This window comes from Macaca fascicularis, chromosome 2 (assembly GCF_037993035.2).
Source record: "Macaca fascicularis isolate 582-1 chromosome 2, T2T-MFA8v1.1".
Lineage (NCBI taxonomy): Eukaryota > Metazoa > Chordata > Mammalia > Primates > Cercopithecidae > Macaca > Macaca fascicularis.
In genome coordinates this window covers 50615-71801 of record NC_088376.1, presented here as the reverse complement: position 1 = coordinate 71801, position 21187 = coordinate 50615, and the positions used below count along the sequence as shown (strand labels likewise).

Sequence of the window (21187 nt, the reverse complement as noted above, 5' to 3'; positions counted from 1 at the left end):
GACATCTCAGGGAGGACTGGCGTCTGCCAAATCCCAGGGCTGCCCTGAGCTGCCAAGAGGGGCAAGGGTGGGGACGACGGGAGACAAGCCATGTGCCGAATGGGGACCCGACGCGGCGCGCGATAGGATGGGCGGACGGTGAAGAGAACTAGGGTAGAAGGGCTGGACGGGGCGACCTCAGTGACGGAACCGGACACAGACGCAGATCTGGCAGCTGAGCGACAGGCTTCGGAGCATTTCAGGGCGTCGCGGGGCTCCCCGCCTACAGTGGGGCTGTTGCCGAGCCTGTGACGTCCGCGGAGACCCACAGACCCCGGGTATGGAGGATGGCGCAGGAAGGGGACTGCGTGGCTGGGTTTGGCCAAAAAGCGGAGGGCACTCACCCGAGCGGACCTTGGCTCCGGAGAATCCGTTTCCGGGTCAACAAAAAACGCCGCGCGAAGGGCGGGGCCAGTACGTGCCGGGCGGGGAGGGGTGAGGCAGACAAAAAGGCGGGGCCGGGCCGGGGCGGGGTCTCGGGCCGAGGCAGGGCGCATTCTGAGCTCCCGCACGCGCTGCTTGCTTTTCCGACCCTGCCAGTTTTTCCCCTGGGCTGAAAGCGCGTGTCTGCGTCCGGTTCTGTTTGAGTGCGTTCATTGCACCGTGGGGGCGCGCTGCTTCCAACTTCCTGTTAGGTAAGAGGCGCGTGAGCCTCTTGTGCCGGGGGCGGTGCTGCTGCCTAGTCGGCGCCCGGCGGGGACGCGAGTCCGTACGTGCCGGCGGGAGCGAGAGGCGGGTGGGCACCCTCGCGATCCCGCACTCCGCCTCTGGGTAGCAGCCTCCCCGGCCCCACACGTTGTGACGCGCGCTCGGGCTCCGCGTTAGCGTGGAGTCAGAGGCGTAGCAGTCGTCGGGCCCAGGGCCGGAGGGGCCTGGACCGGGCAGGGTCTTGCCCTGGACACCGCGCCGGCCGCTGCTCCGCACGGGTTCATTGCGTTCCTATTTTCAACCTGTCCTGCACCGCATCTGAGATGATTTATAAATTCGGTACCTTTGGGACAGGCGTGGATGATCTCCCATAATTTGCTTCCGTTATTAATTTCTAAATGTATTGTAATACCACTATCTAAAAGTATTTTTTATTTGAAATATATTTTTATATATATACATGCATATATTTATTTCTGAAACTTGTTTCCAGTACGTATAATGAGGCTTGTAAAGTGGATACTGTTCAGGAGATAGGTGGATTTTGCTTTTAAGTAGTAAAGACTTAGTTGGTGACTATTGCTGGGGCTATTTGATAAAGATGTCTTTTTTTTTTTTTTAATGAACATTAAAAGCAGTAAGATTGGATTTCTGGATTTCATTATCTTGATTTATATCTTAATTTGTGAAAAATGTAAGTTAACTCATTTTTATTTCCTTTGCAGAATCTGAAGTTTGTGCTACCGATGATTATTTCCAAAAAAGGCACACTTCTGGTTTTCCCAGAACTAATGCTATCTTTTCCATCTTTTGAGTTTACTTGATATTAATGTTTGACCTTAAATCATGTTACATTTTGGAAGAAAACTTTCTCTTAGCCAATGGAATATAAACCACCCTGGAGTTCATATAAAGGAGGCGTTAAATGCCTCTGACAGTGTCATGTGTTAAAACTCATGACCAAACCCAAGGTCACATAGTTTTCTGTGTTTTATTCTAGAATTTGTATAGTTTTGTCACCGGAAAAGGGATCTTGTCTCAGACCCCAAGAATGGGTTTTTGGATCTCACATTGGAAAGAATTTATGGCGAATCACAGAGTATAGTGAAGTTAAGGTAGTTTATTAGCGACTACTCAACTACATAGCAGGGCGTCCTCAGAAAGCAAGAGGAGGAATGCACCTGTTTTAAAAAAATTATTTTTTGAGGCGGAGTTTCACTCCTGTCACAATGGCATGATCTCGGCTCACTGCAGCCTCTGCTTCCTTGGTTCAAGGTTTCTCCTGCCTCAGCCTACCAAGTAGCTGGGATTACAGGCGCGTGCCAACACATCCGGCTAATTTTTTGTATTTTTGGTAGAAACTGGGTTTCACATGGTGGTCAGGCTGGTCTGGAACTCCTGGTCTCAAGTGATCTTCCCGCTTCAGCCTCCCAAAGTGCTGGGATAACAGGCATGTGCCACCGCGCCCGGGCTTAATGTTTGTTTATATAGGTTATTATAAATAGTGTTGTCTTTTATAAAGGCTTGTGATCAGTTTGTGACAGGCTATTAATATTGTTACTTGTCTATGTTACTGTGGATTTTAACAAGAATTTATGAGTGTATTATTACCTTTAAAGTAAAACTTATTTTTAAACTAAGAATGCTTTTTTGTTCTTAAAGTCCTGGTACATTTTTATAAGTTTTATGTCTTTATTTATTAACTTGTTCCCGCAACCATAAATATTTTATAACCAAAAGTACTCAACCCCCTAAATATATAATCCAACAAATTTAACTTGTGTGTGTGTGAGGCAGGGTCTCACTCTGTCGCCTAGGCTGGAGTGGAGTGGTGTGATCATGGTGGGCTAACTGCAGCCTCAAACTCCTGAGCTCAAGCAATCCTCCCGCCTCAGCGTCCCGGGTAGCCGGGACTACAGGTACGTGCCACCATGCCAGCTAATTTGTGTGTTTTTTGTAGACATAGGGTTCTCACAATTTGCCCAAGCTAGTCTTGAACTCCTGATCTCAAGTGATCTGTCCGCCTTGGCCTTCCAGAGTGCTGAGATTACAGATATGAGCCACTGCGCCCTGCCCAGATTTAACTTTTTTAAAACCTTTATTTAAAATAAAGTCACTGTGGTTAAGAGGCCTCTGACAGTTTCACGTTTTAAGTCTGAGGTCTATGTTGAGTAAATTTTTGCATAAGTTGTAAAATGTGCATTCATGTTGATTTTATTTCCTATGGTTTCCAATTAATTGTGCCTTCTGCATTTTTAGAAATTCACGGGCTAGTGGGCTCTGTGTCAGTTTGCATTTCTAGAACGATAGCGCCAAACACTCCGTGCTGTCTTTAAGTGGTGCAGCGGGATGTGTAGCAGCGGGCACGGGGCTGCCGACGCGCAGTGAGCTCTAGGGCGCTGCAGTGCCCCCGGCCGCCAGCAGAGTGCGCGCGAGCCCGGCTTTTCTGAGCCCTGAGGCGGCCGAGTGCTACCTCCTCGCCTGAGTCCTGCGAGAGCGGGAGCCGCGTTCTCCTCAGCACATACTGGGATACGCCCCTCGCTTTTGGACAACTCGAGCTCGCGTCCGTGGTGAATAAAATCCTTCCTTTTTCAGCCTTGGCAGCTGAGGGGCAGAGACCCTTCCTGTGGAAAATTAGAAACCAAAAGCCCCTGTGAATCCAGCACACTTGAGGTTCGTTCTCTGCACCCAAGGCGAGGCAGCCACGGAGCCAAGCCACTGTCTCGGAACAGAAATGTAGCCTCAGGAAAGCAACTGGAACACCCACCACAGTGATAATAACCCCCGTAGTACTAATAACACTCCATCTGTGATGCTGGTGTTAGCACCCGTTGTATACAGAGATCACACCGTCAGGGTAACGTGACAGCTGCTGTCCAGATCCGACCCTAGGAATGCGGATGTGTCCCTCAGAGCGCACGTAACGCCCAGAATGCGGGGATGAAATCGTGTGCCTAACGCCACACCTGTCACACTTATATAACCCCCGGAACACGCATCTGTCCCTCCGAGCACACACGTAACCACTGGAATGCCCGTGACACCGTCAGACTAATGCCACACCCGTCACACTCATATAACCCCAGGAACATGCATGTATCCCTGAGAGCTTACGTCCTGTCCAGGATGCGGCCATGGCCTTTGCAGCCCACAGGAGAGCGTCTGCAGCTCCCAGGATGGGACCCTCTGGCTCTTGCTGGGGCGCTGGGTTGACAACCTCTGCCGGACTGGGTTTGGGCTAGATTTGGCCTGTCATGAAACTTCATGTTGTTGTCTGTGCCTTACTGACGTGGTATTGACACAGTTGATTTAAGAAGCAGTTTACTTCCCAATAATGTCATACTTCTGGGAAACTTGCAACAGCAGTTAGTATGCCTTCTCTTTTCTCTCCAATTCCCCAGTGGTTATTGCTGTGCCATATTTGCAGCTTCACAAAGAATACCTCCCTGTGTTTCACCAAAAGCAGGAACAGTCCTCCAGATGATCCCCACATAACTCACAAATTAGGAAATATACGGTCTCTATGTGAAAGTCCAGTCCGCAGACCTATTTCACTTCATTGCCTGCCCCAGCTGGGAGAAAAATGTGTTTTCATGTGGGCCCAATTTCTTTTTCGGGAACTGTTCATGAGACTCAGTTTTCTGGGGGTTTTTTTGGTTGTTTTTTTTTAAGACAGAGACTCACTCTGTCATCCAGGCTGGCATGCAGTGGTGCCATCTTGGCTCATTGCAACCTCCGCCTCCCTTGTTCCAAGAGATTCTCCTGCCTCAGCTTCTGGAGTAGCTGTAATTACAGGCATCTACCACCACGCCCGGCTAATTTTTTGTATTTTTAGTAAAGATGTGATTTCACCATGTTGGCCAGGCTGGTCTTTAACTCCTGACCTCAGGTGATCCACTCGCCTCAGCATCCCAGAGTGCTGGGATTACAGGTGTGAACCACCGCATCTGGGCGACTCTCAGTTTTCACAGCCTTGACAGATGTAAAGAGCAGAGATGACTCTAAGCTGGGTCTGCCCAGCGTTTCTTCCTAAACAGGTGCAGATCCTGCATTCCTGGTAGGAACACCCTGGCCTGATGCCATGTTCTCCTCACTGTGGCCCACATGGAGGAGCACCTAACCACTGGCGATCTCACTTGGTAATGGCAAATATTCATTTACAATCACAAATTTCATCCTGTCAAGCTCTGGATTTAAGTTTGCCAATGATTTCCTCTGGCCTTAGAACCATGGCCTCCAGACCCTGAGTTCTCCTGCCTGCTGTCCTCTCCCATCCAGTCTGCTACAGCTGCCTGCAGTCCCTCTCATGGGGTCATGGGCTTCCAGATGTCTTGGGGATTTTGTGTGGGTTCCCCCAACCCATTCACCCACTGCCCACCCTAGTTTTTTAAGGCTTTGTTGAGATAAGTCCTTCAAGTCACAGCAGTTACGATATTTAAAAGTAGAAAAGTTAATAATGTGAATTTCTAAAGACAAAGCATTATTTATTAGATCATCTGTGAGATGACCCTCTTTTTTTTTTTTTTTTTTTTTGGAGATGGAGTCCCCCTGTGTTACCCAGGCTGGAGTGCAGTGGCATGATCTTGGCTCACCACAACCTCCACCTCCTGGGTTCAAGAGATTCTCATGCCTCAGTCTCCTTAGTAGCTGGGACTACACGCACCTGCCACCACAGCTGGCTAATTTTTGCATTTGTAGTGGAGACAGTGTTTCACCATGTTGGCAAGGCTGGTCTTGAACTCCTGACCTCCAGTGATCTGCCTGCCTTGGCCTCCTAAAGTGCTGGGATTACAGGCATGAGCCACCATGCTCAGCCACCCTCAATTTATAAATTAAGGAAATACTAGTTCCCTGGAACCAAAATTCATGTTTGAAATAATTAGGAAAGAAAAATAAAATCTCGGTGCTGAAGGAAAGGCAAATCGCACAGTTGATTGTCGAAATTGCAGAAGAAGACTGGGCGCAGTGGCTCACTCCTGTAATCCCAGCACTTTGGGAGACTGAGGTGGGCGGATCACCTGAGGTCAGGAGTTCGAGACCAGCCTGGACAAGTTGGTGAAATCCCGTCTCTACTAAAAATACAAAAATTAGCCTGGTGTGGTGGCACACACCTGTAGTCCTGGCTACTTGGGAGGCTGAGGCAGGAGAATCGCTTGAACCTGGAAGGTGGAGGTTGTATTGAGCTGAAATCGTGGCACTGCATTACAGCCTGGTTGACAGAGTGAGACTCTGTTTCAAAAAAAAATTTTTTTTTCAGAAGAATTTACTGGACAGACTATTACCTTGCTATATTCTCTAGCCCTGTGTTAGCAGTTGCAAGGTATTTTACGTTTAAACACTTATATTTTTCTTTTCTTTTTCTTTCTTTTTTTTTTTTTTTTGAAACAGAGTCTCACTCTGTTGCCCAGGCTGGAGTGCAGTGGCACTATTTCTGCTCACTGCAAGCTCTGCCACTTCCCAGGTTCACGCCATTCTTCTGCCTCAGCCTCCCGAGAAGCTGGGACTACAGGCGCCCACCACCACGTCCGGCTAATTTTTTTGTATTTTTAGTAGACACGTGGTTTCACCAAGTTTGCCAGGATGGTCTCGATCTCCTGACCTCGTGATCCGCCCGCCTCGGCCTCCCAAAGTGCTGGCATTACAAGCGTAAGCCACCACACCTGGCCTTAACACTTATATTTTATATAGTCATTTGGTATAGTTATCAAAAAGTCCTGTCCACATCATGACGACCTATATGAAATTTGGAAACCTCTTCATCAATACAATGGAAAATTGGTAAAGTAAGTGTAGATATTTAAGCGGATAAATTATTAATATTTAAGTATTGAAATGGAATGTAATAATGTCATAGTTCTGGCATGGGACTTGGGGGGCTTCCTCTGTTGCCTCTTGCTGGATGGCAAATTCTTGGCCTGTGGAGACTGAAGGATAAACTGTCACCTTCGTTGGAAACCCTAGTCCAGAATGAAAGTCCTCATTTCAGGATATACCATTTCCTCCCATGTATTTTCTTTTTTGAGACGAGTCTTGCTCTGTCACTCAGGCTGGAGTGAAGTAGCCTGATATCGGCTCACTGCAACCTCTGTCGCCTGGGTTCAAGCAATTCTCCTGCCTCAGCTTCCTGAGTAGCTGGGGTTACAGGTGTGCGCCACCACACTGGCTAATTTTTGTGTGTGTATGTGTGTGTGTGTGTATATATATATATATATATATATATTTTTTTTTTTTTTTTTGGAGGCAGAGTTTTGCTTTTGTTGCCAAGGCTAGAGTGCGATGGTGCCATCTTGGCTCACCGTAACCTCTGCTTCCCAGGTTCAAGCGATTCTCCTGCCTAGGCCTCCCGAGTAGCTGAGATTACAGGCATGCACCACCAAGCCCAGCCAATTTTGTATTTTCAGTAGAGATGGGGTTAGTCCATGTTGGTCAGGCTAGTCTCGAATCCCAACCTGAAGTGCCCCGCCTGCCTTAGCCACCCAAAGTGCTGGGATTACAGGTGTGAGCCACAGAGCCTGGCGCTAATTTTTGTATTTTTACTAGAGAAAAGATTTCACCATATTGGCCAGGCTAGTCTCCAACTCCTGACCTCAAGTAATCCATCTGCCTTAGCCACCCAAAGTGCTGGGATTACAGGTGTGAGCCATCATACCTGGCCCTTTCTTTTTTTTTTTTTTTTTTTTTGAGACAGGGTCTTGCACTGTTGCCCAGGCTGGAGTGTAGTGGTGCGATCTCAGCTTACTGCAACCTCCACATTCTGGGCTCAAGCAGTCCTCCCACCTCAGCCTCCCTAGTACCTGGGACTGCAGCTGTGTGCCACCATGTCCAGCTAATTTTTGTATTAGTAGAGACGGGGTTTTGCCATGTCATCCTGACTGGTCTTGAACTCCTGGACTCAAGTGATCCACCTGCTTCAGCCTCCCAAAGTGCTGGGATTACAGGCATGAGCCACCTTGCCCGGCCTATTTTTAACTTTTTGATGAAATACCAAACTCTGTTACAAATAGGCTGCACCATTTTATATTCTGCATACCGTATTTAATGGTTGTGATTTTTCTCCGACTTTGCCAACCCTTGTTATTTTACATTTATCGGATTATAGCCTTTCTAGTGTGAGTGAAGGAATATCTGGTTGTGGTTTCAAGTTTGGATGGCCATAATGATAATGATATTGATCATCTTTTCATGTGCTTCTTTGTCATTTGCATGTCTTTTTGGCAAAGTGTGTGTTCAACTCTTTCTCCATTTGTAATTTGGTTGTTCTTGTTGCTGAGTTATATAAATTTTATATATATTGTAGTTAACAGACCGTTGTTGGACATATAATGGGCAAATATTTTCTTCTTTTCTGTGGGTTGTCTTTTCTCTTCCTCTTTTTTTTTTTTTTTTTTTTTTAGGAGACCAAGTCTTGCTCTGTTTCCCAGGCTGGAGTGCAGTAGTGCACTCTTGGCTCATCATAACCTCTGCCTCCTGGGTTCATGCGAGTAGCTGCGATTACAGGCATGGGACACCATGCCTGGCTAATTTTTGTGTTTTTGGTGGAGGTGGGGTTTCTCCATGTTGGTCATACTGTTCTCAAACTCATGATCTCAGATGATCCGCCTGCCTCTGCCTCCCAAAGTGCTGGGATTACAGGATTGAGACACCGTGCCCGGCCTTTATTTATTTGTTTGTTTATTTATTTATTTATTTATTTTATTTTTGAGACAGGGTCTTGCGCTGTTGCCCAGGCTGGAGTAGTGGTGTTGCCTCGGCTTACTGCAACCTCCACATTCTGGGCTCAAGTGGTCCTCCCGCCTCAGCCTCCCTAGTAGCTGGGACTACAGGTGTGTGGCACCATGCCTGGCTAATTTTTGTATTTTTAGTAGAGACGGGGTTTTGTTATGTCCTTCTGCTGGTCTTGAACTCCTGCACTCAAGTGATCTGCCTGTTTCAGCCTCCCAAAGTGCTGAGATTACAGGCATGAGCCACCATGCCCATTGTGTTTTTAACTTTGTGAGGACATAACAAACTATGTTACAAATAGGCTGCACCATTTTATATTCTACATATAGTATTTAATGGTTTTGATTTCTCTCCAACCTTGCCAACACTTGTTACTTTACATTTGTTGGATTGTAACCTTTCTAGTGTGTGTGAAAGAGTATTTGGTTGTGGTTTCAGTTTGGATGGCCATAATGATAATGATATTGATCATCTTTTCATGTGCTTGTTTTTCATTTGCATGTCTTTTTGGCAAAGTGTGTGTTCAACTCTGTCTCCATTTGTAATTTGGTTGTCCTTGTGGTTGAGTTATACAAATTTTTTATATACTGTAGTCAACAGACCGTTGTTGGATATATAATGCGCAGATATTTTCTTGTTTTCTGTGGGTTGTCTTTTCACTTTCTTTTTTTTTTTTTTTTTTTTTTTTTGGAGACCGAATCTTGCTTTGTTCCCCAGGCTGGAGTGCAGTGGTGCACTCTTGGCTCACCACAACCTCCGCCTCCTGGGTTCAAATGATTCTTCTGCCTCAGCCTCCCGAGTAGCTGGGATTACAGGCATGTGCCACTAAGCCCAGCTAATTTTGTATTTTTAGTCGAGATGGGGTTTGCTTTTCTTGGTCAGGCTGGTCTTGAACTCCCGTCCTCAGTTAATCCTTCTGCCTCAGCCTCCAGAAGAGCTGGAATTACAGGCGTGAGCCACCGCTCCCGGCCCTAATTTTTGTATTTTTAGTAGAGACAAGGTTTCGACATGTTGGCCAGGCTGGTCTCCAACTCCTGACCTCAAGTGTTCCATCTGCCTCAGTCTCCCAAATTGCTGGGATTATAGGCGTGAGCCATCATACCCATTCTTTATTTTTTTAAGATAGGGTCTTGCACTGTTGCCCAGATTGAAGTGTAGTGGTGTGATCTCAGCTTACTACAACCTCTACGTTCTGGAGTCAAGCAGTCCTTCCGCCTCAGTCTCCCTAGTAGCTGGGACTGCAGCTGTGTGCAACCATTCCTGGCTAATTTTTGTACTATTAGTAGAGATGGGGTTTTGCTCTGTCATCCTGGCTGGTCTTGAAGTCCTGGACTCAAGTGATCCTCCTGCCTCTGCCTCCCAAAGTGCTCGGATTGCAGGCGTGAACCACAGTGCACAGCCAACTTACTTGATAATGTCTTCTGATGCATAGTTGTTAATTTTGAGGAAATTATTTCTTTTGTGGCTAGTGCTTTTGGTTTCAGATCTGTAACACCTTTGCCAAATCCAAGGTCATGAAGATATATCCCTGTTTTCTTCTAGAGTTTCTATTTGTAACTCTTATATGTAGGGCTTTGAACCATTTTTAGTTACTTTTTCTGTGTTGTGAGGTAAGTGTACAGTTTGTTACCTCTGACTCTAGGTAGTCAGATGCTAGCAGCGTTTGTTGAATTTAGTGGTCTTGGCTCGTGTCAAAACTCAGTTGGCCGTAGAGGTATAGTTTTATTTCTGGACTGGACATTCAGTTCCATTGATTTATATTTGTCTCCTTATGCCAGTATTATGTTGTCTTGATTACTATTCCTTTGCAGTAATATTTGACAATGAGAAATGTGAGCCACTAAGTGGGCTTTTCGTTTTCAGGAGTGTTTTGTCTATTCAAGATCACTTGATATTTATACAAAGGGTTACGGTCAGGGGTCAGGGTTACAGTTGTTAGGTTTAGGGTTGCTAACATTAGGTTTGTTAGTGTTGTTAGGGTTAGGGTTGTTAGATTTAGGGTTGTTAGGATTTTAGGGTCATGGTTTTAGAGATGGGGTTGGGTTAGTGTTAGTATTAGGGTTGTGGTTGGGTTTGGGGTTGGATTTAGGGTTTGGGTTGGGGTTCTGTTAAGTTTAGGGCTAGAGTTAGGGTTAGGGTTTAGGGTTAGGGTTTAGGTTTAGGGTTAGGGTTAGGGTTTAGTGGTAGGGGTTAGGGTTAGGGTTTAGCAGTAGGGGTGAGGGTTTGGTTCAGGGGTTAGGGTCAAAAGAAAAGTCTTGAAAATCGTAAAAATCTCCAAAAATATTGGTGAGAAAAAAGTTTTAGCCCTCATATGAAGAAGATAAAAACTTGTTCCATTTTTTCCAGAAACACAGTTATAATACAAATATAAAATGGGGTAAAGACAAAACCCAAGTCCTCTATATAAGCTGGTGAATTTTGTATTATTATTATCACATTAGTCAGGGTTCCCCAGAAAGGCACAATCCGTCGGATTTATGTAGATAGACAGATGAGAGAAGATTCATTAGGGAAACTGGTTCACATAATTATTGAGGCTGAGAAAGTCCACAATAGGCTGTCTCCAAGTTGGGGAACTAGGAAAGCTGGTAGCATTGCTCAGTCCATGTCCAAAGGTCTCAGAATCAGTTCAGCCAATGGTGTAACTCTCTTTCTGAGGCCAAAGGCCTGAGACCCTGAAGTTCTGATGTCAAAGATAAGAGAAGGATGTTTCAGCTTCAGAAGGAGATAATTCACCTTTCCTCTTCCTTTTTGTTCTATCTGGGCTCTCAAGTAATTGGATGGTGCCTTTATTAGTCCATTTTTGTATTGCTATGAAGAAGTACCTGAGGCTGAGCAATTTATAAAGAACAAAGAGGTTTAATGGGCTGACAGTTCCACATGGCTGGATGGGCCTCACAATCATGACGGAAGGGGAAGCAAAGATGTCTTTCTTCACATGGCAACAGCAAGAAGTGCTAAGTCAAAGGGGAAAAGCCCCTTATAAAACCATCAGATCATGAGAACAGCATGGCAGTAACCACCACCATGATTCAATCGTCCCCCAGCGGGTCCCTCCCACAACATGTAAGGATTATAGGAGCTACAATTCAAGAGGAGATCTGGGTGGGGACACAGTCAAACCATATCAGTGCCCATCCACATTGGGTCAGAGTGGATCTTCCTTATCTCAGTGTCTTCCAGAAACACCCTCACACTTATGCCCAGAAACTGTGCTTTACCAGCTATGTTAGTATCTCTTAATCCAATGAAGCAGACATCTAAAATTAACCATCAGAATATTTATGCCTGATTCGTGGCTAAAATTTCAGGATGAAAGCTATGAGATCTCTATTTGTGTTTATATGTCTATTAATGTATGTTTTGTATATTTGATTTTTCTTAACTCTGGATAGCATTGCAAATTTCATTTATAAAATCCTCTAAAAGTGCTCTATTCTAACTTGGCTTGGAAAAAAATCATTTATAAATAAATATTCCCAAACTCCTAGAAATATAGGAACCGATCCAAATGTTTTTCAGGTTAATGTGATTTGGATAAAACTTAAATAAAATAAATTTAATATTTTTTGTGTAATAAAACAACTATGTCTTCAGAGTTATCACTATTAAATATAAAACAAACAAGTTTTTTTTTTTCCTTGAGATGTAGTCTCTCTCTGTCACCCAGGCTGGAGTGCAGTGGTGCGATCTTGGCTCACTGCAAGCTCCGCCCCCAGATTTATGCCATTCTCCTGCCTCAGCCTCCCGAGTAACTGGGGCTACAGGTGCTCACCACTACATCCAGCTAATTTTTTTTTGTATTTTTTTTAGTAGAGACAGGGTTCCACAGTGTTAGCCAGTATGGTCTTGATCTCCTGACCTTGTGATCCACCTGCCTCAGCCTCCCAAAGTGCTGGGATTACAAGAGCGAGCCACCGTGCCTGGCCCCTATAACAACTCTTGATGTCTGAGTGGGTTCCCACACAGTCATCTGTTGTAAGACTTTCTGATTCCTTTTTTTCCTTTGGTCATTATGAATAGGGCTTCTGTACATAATTGCATGGTAGCTTTTGTTTGGAAATAATATCAAAGTAGCGGTCAAAATACTTTACGAATATGATTTTTGGATTGTAAGGTGAGACTTGTTTAGCTTTGGGGAAAACTGCCCAACTACTAATAGGGGAGGAAAAATAATTTTCTCTCTACCTTTACGGAATTCTTAGATGGGACCCTCTGTAACAAATTACAGATTAAAATGAGAAAAAAGTAGACGAGTTTAAAAACATGTATACCTTATGGATACATGGGAGATACTCAGGGAAAAATGAGTAAATCCCCAGTAGGTGGCTTTCAATTCAAGTGTAAATGCTATCTTCAACTTAAAGAAAGAAGATTTGAGGCTCAGTAGTGGGGACATAGCAAGCAAAAGCACAGTAGACAAGGGTAAGTTTTCTTATACAGACTTAACTCCATGCGTTCTCTGTTGATAAGACTCTTTTAATGATTTAGTTATCCTCTTCTTGGTTAGTGCTGAGAGAGAGAGAGAGAGAGAGAGAGATCTTTTAAACGGGGATTTCCTTTATAGATGTAAATTTTCCTTACACAAGGGTAACTTCTCTGTTTTCAGAACTTCCTTTTTTAGCATTTTTTCAAAGTAATCAGCTCAGAATAATTCTTATGCCAAAAGGGACATATTTTGGGGTGGCATATTCTGGTCTTACACACTGTCTTCTACCAGCAATGAAAAGAGTTCTTGTTTTTCCTCCAGCAATTTGTCATTTTTTTAGAGTTTAGCAGTTCTAACAGATACAGACCAACTGTGCTATCTCATTGTGGTTTTCAGTTATCTACTATGTTGAGCATCTTTTTGTATGTTTACTTACCATCTGTAGATTGTCTTTGGTGAGGTGTCCAGATCTGTGTGCATTTTTAATTGGGCTGTTTAACTTACTGTTTAGTTTTAAGAATTTTGTATGTATTTTGAATACAAATTCTTTCTCAGATCTGTATTTTGCAAATTTTTTTTCAATATGTGGCTTGTCTTTTTGTTCCCTTAACAAGGTCTTTCCCAGAGTATAAACTTTAAATATTAATAAATCCACATTGTCATTTCTTCTGTGTATATAAACCTTTTGTGTCATTTGTTAAAATTCATTACCAAATCCAAAGGCACATAGCTTTTCTTCCATAGTTTCTTCTAGAAATTGTATAGTTTTGCATTTTTAGTATAAGGATGATTTTGAGTGATTATTTCTGTAAGTTGTAAAGTTTTCATCTACGTGCATATCATTTCCTATGGTTTCCCATTAATCTTTCCCTCACTATTTTTGGGAAAGACACAGGACAGTGGGCTCTGTTAGAGCACATAGATAGCTAGACATGAACAGGAGGGGGAGCTCCTGGAAAAGGGAAAGTCTGGGAAGGCTCACCTAGAGGGACCACCAAAAATTCACATATTAATGGCATCTCTAATGCTGGAGTGGATGAGCACTTGTCAATTGTGGGTTGGAGGGAGAAGAGGTACCTATGCAGAAAGAAACACCCTACAACTCCTCTTAAGATGCCCCAGTCATCATTCACTCTGCAGTAATAATGTCACAATACTGCTGGCTACATGCTGATAAGGACAAAGGGGACATTCTTAAAAGAAACCTGGCACCATAAGTACAGATTAGGGCAGAGAAGGACATTCAAAAGAGATAGGCACAGTAGATACAAATGTGACTGCTGTCAGCCTGCCTGGGATGGCGGGAAGGAGCCTGGTGCCAGAGTGAGTTCGGATTGATCACCACACATGTGCCTCAACCAACAGTGAGGAGGTCCCACAAGCCTAAGTGGGGCAAGTTGGGGACCTAAGGCAGTAGCAGGAAAACCAGACAAAGAAAACAGGTGGAGACTTGAGACAGAGGCAGGAATGTGAAGAAGTCCAAAATAAAATTCCCTGCACAGGACTCTTAGGCTTCTTTCCTGCACGATCAGCCTACTCCTTCCTATTTTTCTACAATAAGCTCTTCACACTGTATTTTTTTCAATGAAGTTATCTGCCATCTTTGTATTGCCTCTTGGTGAAAATACTTCTTCCAAGTTAGACAAGAACTGGGACATCAGCTCTCCCCAGTAATAGCTCCGTTTCAGTTTGAATTTCCAGAACTGATGGCGCTTAATAACTGGCGCTCCAACGTTAAGTGGTGCAGAAGGTGGCCAGTAGGGGGCGCCAGCCATCACACCTGGAGCAAGAGGGCCCTGCATAGTCCCCATCTGCCTGCAGGTGTTGTGCTGCGACGACACTGCCAGCAAGAGGGCCCGGCAGTGTCCACAGCTACCAGCAGGGGGCATACGACGACTACATCGTGAGCAAGTGGATCCTGCAGTGTACTTAGCTGCCAGCAGGTGGCGCACGGGCACCACACCATGAGCAAGAGGACCCTGCAGCGTCCTGGTTGGCAGCAGGGGGCGTGCTGCCACCACACTGTGAGCAAGAGGATCCTGTAGTACCCCCAGCGGCCAGAAGGGGGCGTGCCCCCACTACAAGGCAAGCAAGAGGGCCCGGCAGTGTCCCCAGCTGCCAGCTGCGGAGCCAGCCGCCACTTCACTTGGAGCAAGAGGGCCGGGCAGTGTCCCCAGCTGCCAGCATCGGGAGTGCTGCCACTACACTGTGAGCAAGAGAGCCCTGCAACGTCCCCAACTGCCAGCAGGTGGCGTGCCATCACTATACTGCGAGCAAGAGGGCCCTGCAGTGCCCCGGCGCCAGCAGGGGGCGCTGGCCACCACTGCAAGAAAGAGGGCCCTGCAGTTGCTGTAGTCGCCAGCAAGGGGCGCACTGGCACAGCACTGTGAGCAAGAGGGCCCTGTAGTGCGCGGCTGCAAGCAGAGGTCACCGGAGCCCGGCTTTTCAGATTACTGATGTTTCGCCCGTCTCCGCCGCTCCCCTCTAAGCATGCGTCTCTGCGCCTGCGCCGCGACCCCCCCACCCCCCTCCCCCCCACCCCCCTCCCCCCCACCCCCTCCCCCCCACCCCCCTCCCCCCCACCGCGCAGGCGTGCGACTCTGCGCTTGCGCCGCGCTGGCCTGCGACTCTGCGCCGGCCTGCGCCGCGCCTGGCGCGCGACTCTGGGCCTGCGCCGCGCCAGCCTGCGACTCTGCGCCTGCGCCGGCCTGCGCCGCGCCTGGCGTGCGACTCTGTGTCTGCGCCTCGCCGGCCTCTGACTCTGCGCCTGCGTCGGCCTGCGCCCGCGCCTGGCGTGCGACTCTGCGCCAGCGCCAGTGCTGTACGTTTGTGAGGGCGGAGCTGAATTCTCCTCAGCCCAGACACTGAGAGCATCGCGAGGGTGGAGCTGTGTTCTCCTCTGCACAGACCTCGGGGGTACCGTGAAGACAGAGCAGCGTTCTACCCTGCCCAGACCCTGGCGTGGGGGGCACCGCGAGGGCGGAGCTGCGTTGTGCTCAGCACAGACGTTGGCGGCACCGCCTCGCTTTGGGACAACTCGGGGCCGCATCCACAGTGAATAAAATGCTTCCTGTTTCTAGCCCTGAATAACGAAGGTCAGAGACTACTTAGAATGGTTCAGTGTGGAAAACGGGAAACCGAAATCCCCTCTGAATCCTGCGCACAGAGGTTCTCTCCACCCAAGGGTTAGGGTTAGGATTTTAGGGTTAGGGTTTTAGGGCTATGGCGAGGGCGAGGGTGAGGGTTAGAGGGTTAGAGGTTAGGGGTTAGGGGTTAGGGTCAGGGTCAGTTTCGGAGTCGGGGTCGGGTTAGGGGTTAGGGTTAGGGTTTGGTTCCATGTTAGGATTAAGATTCGAGTTAGGGTTCGGGTTCTGTTTTGGGTTAGGTTTAGGGTTAGGGTTCGTGTTCGGGTTAGGGTTCAAGCCGTTCTCTTGCCTCAGCCTCCCGAGTAGCTGGGGTTATAGGCACCCACCACCATGCCCAGCTAATTTTTTTATTTTTGGTAGCGACAGGGTTTCACCATGTTTCCCAGGCTTCTCTCGAACTCCTGACATCAAGTAATCCACCTGCCTCCGCCTCCCAAAGTGCTAGGATTACAGGCATGGGCCACTGTGCCCAGCCTTCACTTTCTTCTCTGAGTCAGAGATCTCTAGCAAGATAGCCTTTTCACAACTTTTATTGCAACGGAAGTATTTCAGAACTTTGTCAGGTTAAACTGTTAAGGGTATGTCTGTTTTTCTATGATACACTGAATTTAGGAATATATGACTCAGTAATGAAAGTTGATCTGGCATCACCCTTGGCATTTGAGTTGCTAGATGGAGAAGGGTCTGTTTTTCTGGCATGATCATATCTTACAGGATGCAGCACCCCAAGAGGACCCTAGCAATTTGGAGAATTTTGTTTACATGACACTAAACCCCAAATAACCTTAAATTCTAAATAAAAGTTCCAAGGGTGATTTGTATAAGGGTCTTGTTTTTTGTTTTTTGTTTTGAGATGGAGTCTCACTCTGTCACCCAGGCTGAAGTGCTGTGGCATGACCTTGGCTCACTGCAACCTCCACCTCCCGAGTTCAAGTGATTCTCCTGCCTTAGCCTCCAAAGTAACTGAAATTATAGGTGCCTGCCACTATGCCCAGCTAATTTTTTGTATTTTTAGTAGAGACGGGGTTTCACCATGTTGGCCAGGTTGGTCTCAAACTGCTGACCTCGTGATTTGCCCGTCCCAGCCTCCCAAAGTGCTGGGATTACAGGCGTGAGCCACTGCACCCAGCCAGTGCCTTGTTTTTAAAGAAAATAAATTATATGACAGGTTTGTTTCATATACATCTATATATATAAACTATACTCGTGAACATTTTACTCAACATTTAAAAATCTTTAAGACCTTTCAATACATAAATCTTACATAACAAAATCTAGCAAAAGTGTATAAAATCTAAACACATTTCTAAAAGAAAGGGTGAGGCTTTCAGGGTGGCTATGCTGTGTTGGATATGGGCAGTGTTCTCTCTCTCTTGTGGTTCTGCTTATATGGCAGTTCCAGCTCACAAGAGCCCTCGGAGCCTGTCTGTTGGCCTGCATCCTGTGGCATTTGGCAAGTGAGATCTGTTTAATATAAGGTGTCCATAAAGCCAAGATTATGATATCTAAAAATAATCAACACTAATTCCCCAGAAATTTTGTCTTTTTTGACCAAGCCACTGGTGCAATGTGGAGTCACTGCATTATATGCAAAAAGAATAATGCCCTCACTCCAGAGTCTGAACCAGAACTGACCCTTGGTGGTGATTCCCCCTTTATTCTAGGAGGTGTTAACATTAGCTATGGCAATGTAAAAACGGTGTTTCTGGACCTCCCGGGTTCACGCTATTCCCCTACCTCAGCCTCCCGATTAGCTGGGACTACAGGCGCCCGCCACCTCGTCCGGCTGGTTTTTTTTGTATTTTTTTAGTAGAGACGGGGTTTCACCGTGTTAGCCAGGATGGTCTCGATCTCCTGACCTCATGATCTGCCCGTCTTGGCCTCCCAAAGTGCTAGGATTACAGGCTTGAGCCACCGCGCCTGGCCTTGCTTATTTCTTTTATAATAACTAAGTCATATAAATTGAGCTCACAAAAATATTTATATTAATAAAATTATAATTTATCATTTGTAATGTTTGAGTTTTTCTTGTACATTTTTATATAGCAAGAAAAACAGTTTTTACTTTTAAAAATGGTTTTTAAAAAATCAGAGCAAGCCTAAACCCCTTCATTTTATAAATACAATAACCTGAGGCTCTTCATTGCTGATGACTCACACAGGCACACACTCAGCATTGCTGGATGTCAGCTCAGGATCCAGAATGCATTTGAACAATTCATGCTAAATTAATAAATGCACTGTAATATAGGCCCCTATTAATCCCAAAATAACTAAACCTGTGGAATTTGTAAAATAAGATGTTTATGAATGAGGACATGGCATTTTGACTTAGTTCTGATTCCCCCCTTTCTGAAAGCAGAATCTACAGTCTATTTTCCCATTGCTAGATTTCAGAGGAGAGCCTGGTGTCACTTACAGCAGACATTGCAGATGCCTCAGCATTTCGGATGAAGACGGTAAAGACCTTCTTTGTTTCAAAAAAACCTTTTTTTCCAGGGGAGAAAACACAGGTTGGATCTAAACTCAGTCCTCCTATTGAAATATTTTAATGACACTGAAAGAGGTTGTTGCATTTGGCAGGTGCAGGTGGAGCTGTGCAGTCCTGCACTGAAGCCCTGCAGTCCTGACTTCTCAGTGGAGCTAGAGGAGAATTATATTAATGTGTTTGCACTACTTGCTCAATTGTAAAGCATAACAAATATATTTAAGACATGTTTTTAAAATGAGAATAAAATAGTTTAACAATGTTTATACACCTATTTTAGTTATTACATTCTCTAATCTATTTTTATCCTCACAACCATGGAAGCGCTCCACCATCTCCATTTCAGAAAGTAGACAGTAACTGAACAACACTATCTTCTTTTAAAAAACATTTATTTCATTATGAAAGTTTATGGTTTATGTAATTAATACCTTTTTGTGGTCTGAATTCAATGGGTGTGGGCATCTGCACACTGTCGTGGGTCCACTATTGTGAAATCGCACACAGTGGTCTCACTGCCCTAAACAGCCAAGGCTCTCTGCCCATCCATCCTTTCCTCTCCCCAACCCCTGTCAACCACTGATTATTTTGCTATCTATGTAATTTTCCCTTTTCCAAAATGTCACATAATGCCCACAGCAATGAATGCGAGTTTCTTTTGCTCCACATCCTCACCAGCATTTGCTATTTTTGGTCTTGTGGATTTTGGCCATTCTAATAGGTATGTAGTGGTATCTTACTGTTGTCTTAATTGGCAATTCCTAATAAGACATTATACAGAGCATCTTTTCATATACTTAATTTCCATCTGCATAAATGTTCAGCTTTTACCCATTTTTAATTGGGTTGTTTGTTTTCTTATTGAGTTTTAAGAGTTCTTTGCATATTTCAGATATGAATCCTTAGATATAGTTTGCAAATATTTTCTCACAGTCTCTGGTTTGTCTTTTTATTCTCTTAACAGTATCTTTCACAAAACTAAAGTTTTTTTATGTTAAAGTTCAAGTTCCCAATATTTTTCTTCGTGAATAATGCTTTTGGTGTTGTATCTAAAAGAATCACCAAATCCGAGGTTATCTAGAGTTTTTCCTTATGTTATCTTCTAGGAGTTTGAAAATTTTGCATTTCATATATTGATCTAATATCTACTTTGCATTAACTTTTGTAAAAGGTGTAACGTCTGTTTATAGATTCTTTTTTTTTTTTTTTTTTTTTTTGCACATGGATGTCCATTTGTTCCAGCATCATTTGTTAAAAAGACTCTCCTCTCTCCATTGAATTGCCTTTGCTCCTTTGTCAGAGATCAGCTGGCTGTATTTCAGTCTGTTTCTGGGCTCTCTGTTTTGTTTCTCTGACGTATGTGTATATGTCTTCTGTTTTGTCTTCAGTTTAAAAAAATGTAATTGCTACCTCAATTTGCTTATGAATTCTCATTTGTAAACAGAAGAGCGTAAATTAATGCCTGAGTATATTTTAGGGTAGATGTTGCCTTGAATACAATGAGCAGAATGAGTTATAATTTTAAAGTGAATATAAAAATTTGACCATAGTGGTAACAGATTTGCGAACTAGTGATATCAATGACAGAGTCCATTGCAATATTGCTTCATCCTTTGGCTCAGCTCTGCTTCACACCAGGTAACTACCAATCCCTTTTGTGATTAGTTCAAGGATTTCTGTGGGGTGGAAAGTAGAAATACGATATCAGTGGAGGGAGAGAAGGCAGTTTCCCAGACTGGGAGCAGTCAGATCTCCAGTGGGTCCCAACACTGCTCTGTGGCAATATCTAGAGGGTGATGGAAACAGAGACAGGGTGCAAATGAGGTGGGTGCTGGCCCTAGGGTTCCCAGTGTTTCCTGGTTCCCATGGTCTATAAGACGTCTGAAATGAGACCTTCCGGGCTTTGGGGGGCCCCTGTGGAATTGGAAAATGAGGAAGTGAGCAGTGACAATCTAGACTGATTATTAGAGGTACGTCTCTCATTTTTCAGTAACCAAGGAGCCTTTGATTAGTAGTGAAATTGTGGCACCCCAACAATGGTGGAGTGGAATATCCTGCTACTCTGGAAGGGTGATGGCTCAGGGTCAAGACTGAACTAATTAGAAAAAGAAATGCACTCCAGGAATATCAAGTCCAAAATGAAGCTCTTCAAACCATCTGGGAAGAGAAAACAGCATGACAAGGAAAGGTATATTTGTCTGATCCCAGGAATCAATATAAACATCCATGATAACCCCACCTATTTTTTAAATATATGATTTGGATGAAACAAGAGAAAGAGACTGATTGTTGCTGAGTCCCTGCTGCAGTCCCGACACAGCTGGAGATGCCCTGCTCCCCTGCTCCCCTGCTCCCCCGCTCCCCCGCTCCCCCGCTCCCCCGCTCTCCTGCTCTCCTGCTCTCTTTATTTTGTTGATGCTCATGAGGACCCTGATGTCTGAGGAAGAAGGTTCCCATCCAGCTCTGCCCCTGGTGTGTCACGTGCCGGCCTTGTCAACGCACAGGAGAACCTGACAGGGTGAGTGTTATAACCCCAATCATAGAAAAGGAAACGTCTCTAAAGTCTTTAGCATCTTGCCCGAGTTCGGACACTTAGCAGAGGCCTGAGTTTAGATGCAGCCCCGTCTTGCTCTTTGACAGCCTCAGCACCACGTGCCCTGGGTGACCCACGCAGAGTCACTGACAACCCTCTTGGTTGGCTCATGGCACAGCGTG

General features: G+C 45.2%; 1 long non-coding RNA gene across 1 annotated transcript in view; it reads left to right on the top strand.

Annotated features, from left to right (window-relative positions):
* The first annotated feature begins 512 nt into the window (after positions 1-512).
* LOC135969573 (uncharacterized) overlaps positions 513-21187 on the top strand; it is a 33698-nt gene continuing 13023 nt past the window's right edge. The window contains exons 1-3 of the long non-coding RNA XR_010584814.2: positions 513-2606; positions 18375-18443; positions 20463-20990. This is a non-coding gene — a long non-coding RNA (uncharacterized lncRNA). The remainder of the gene's footprint in view (positions 2607-18374; positions 18444-20462; positions 20991-21187) is intronic.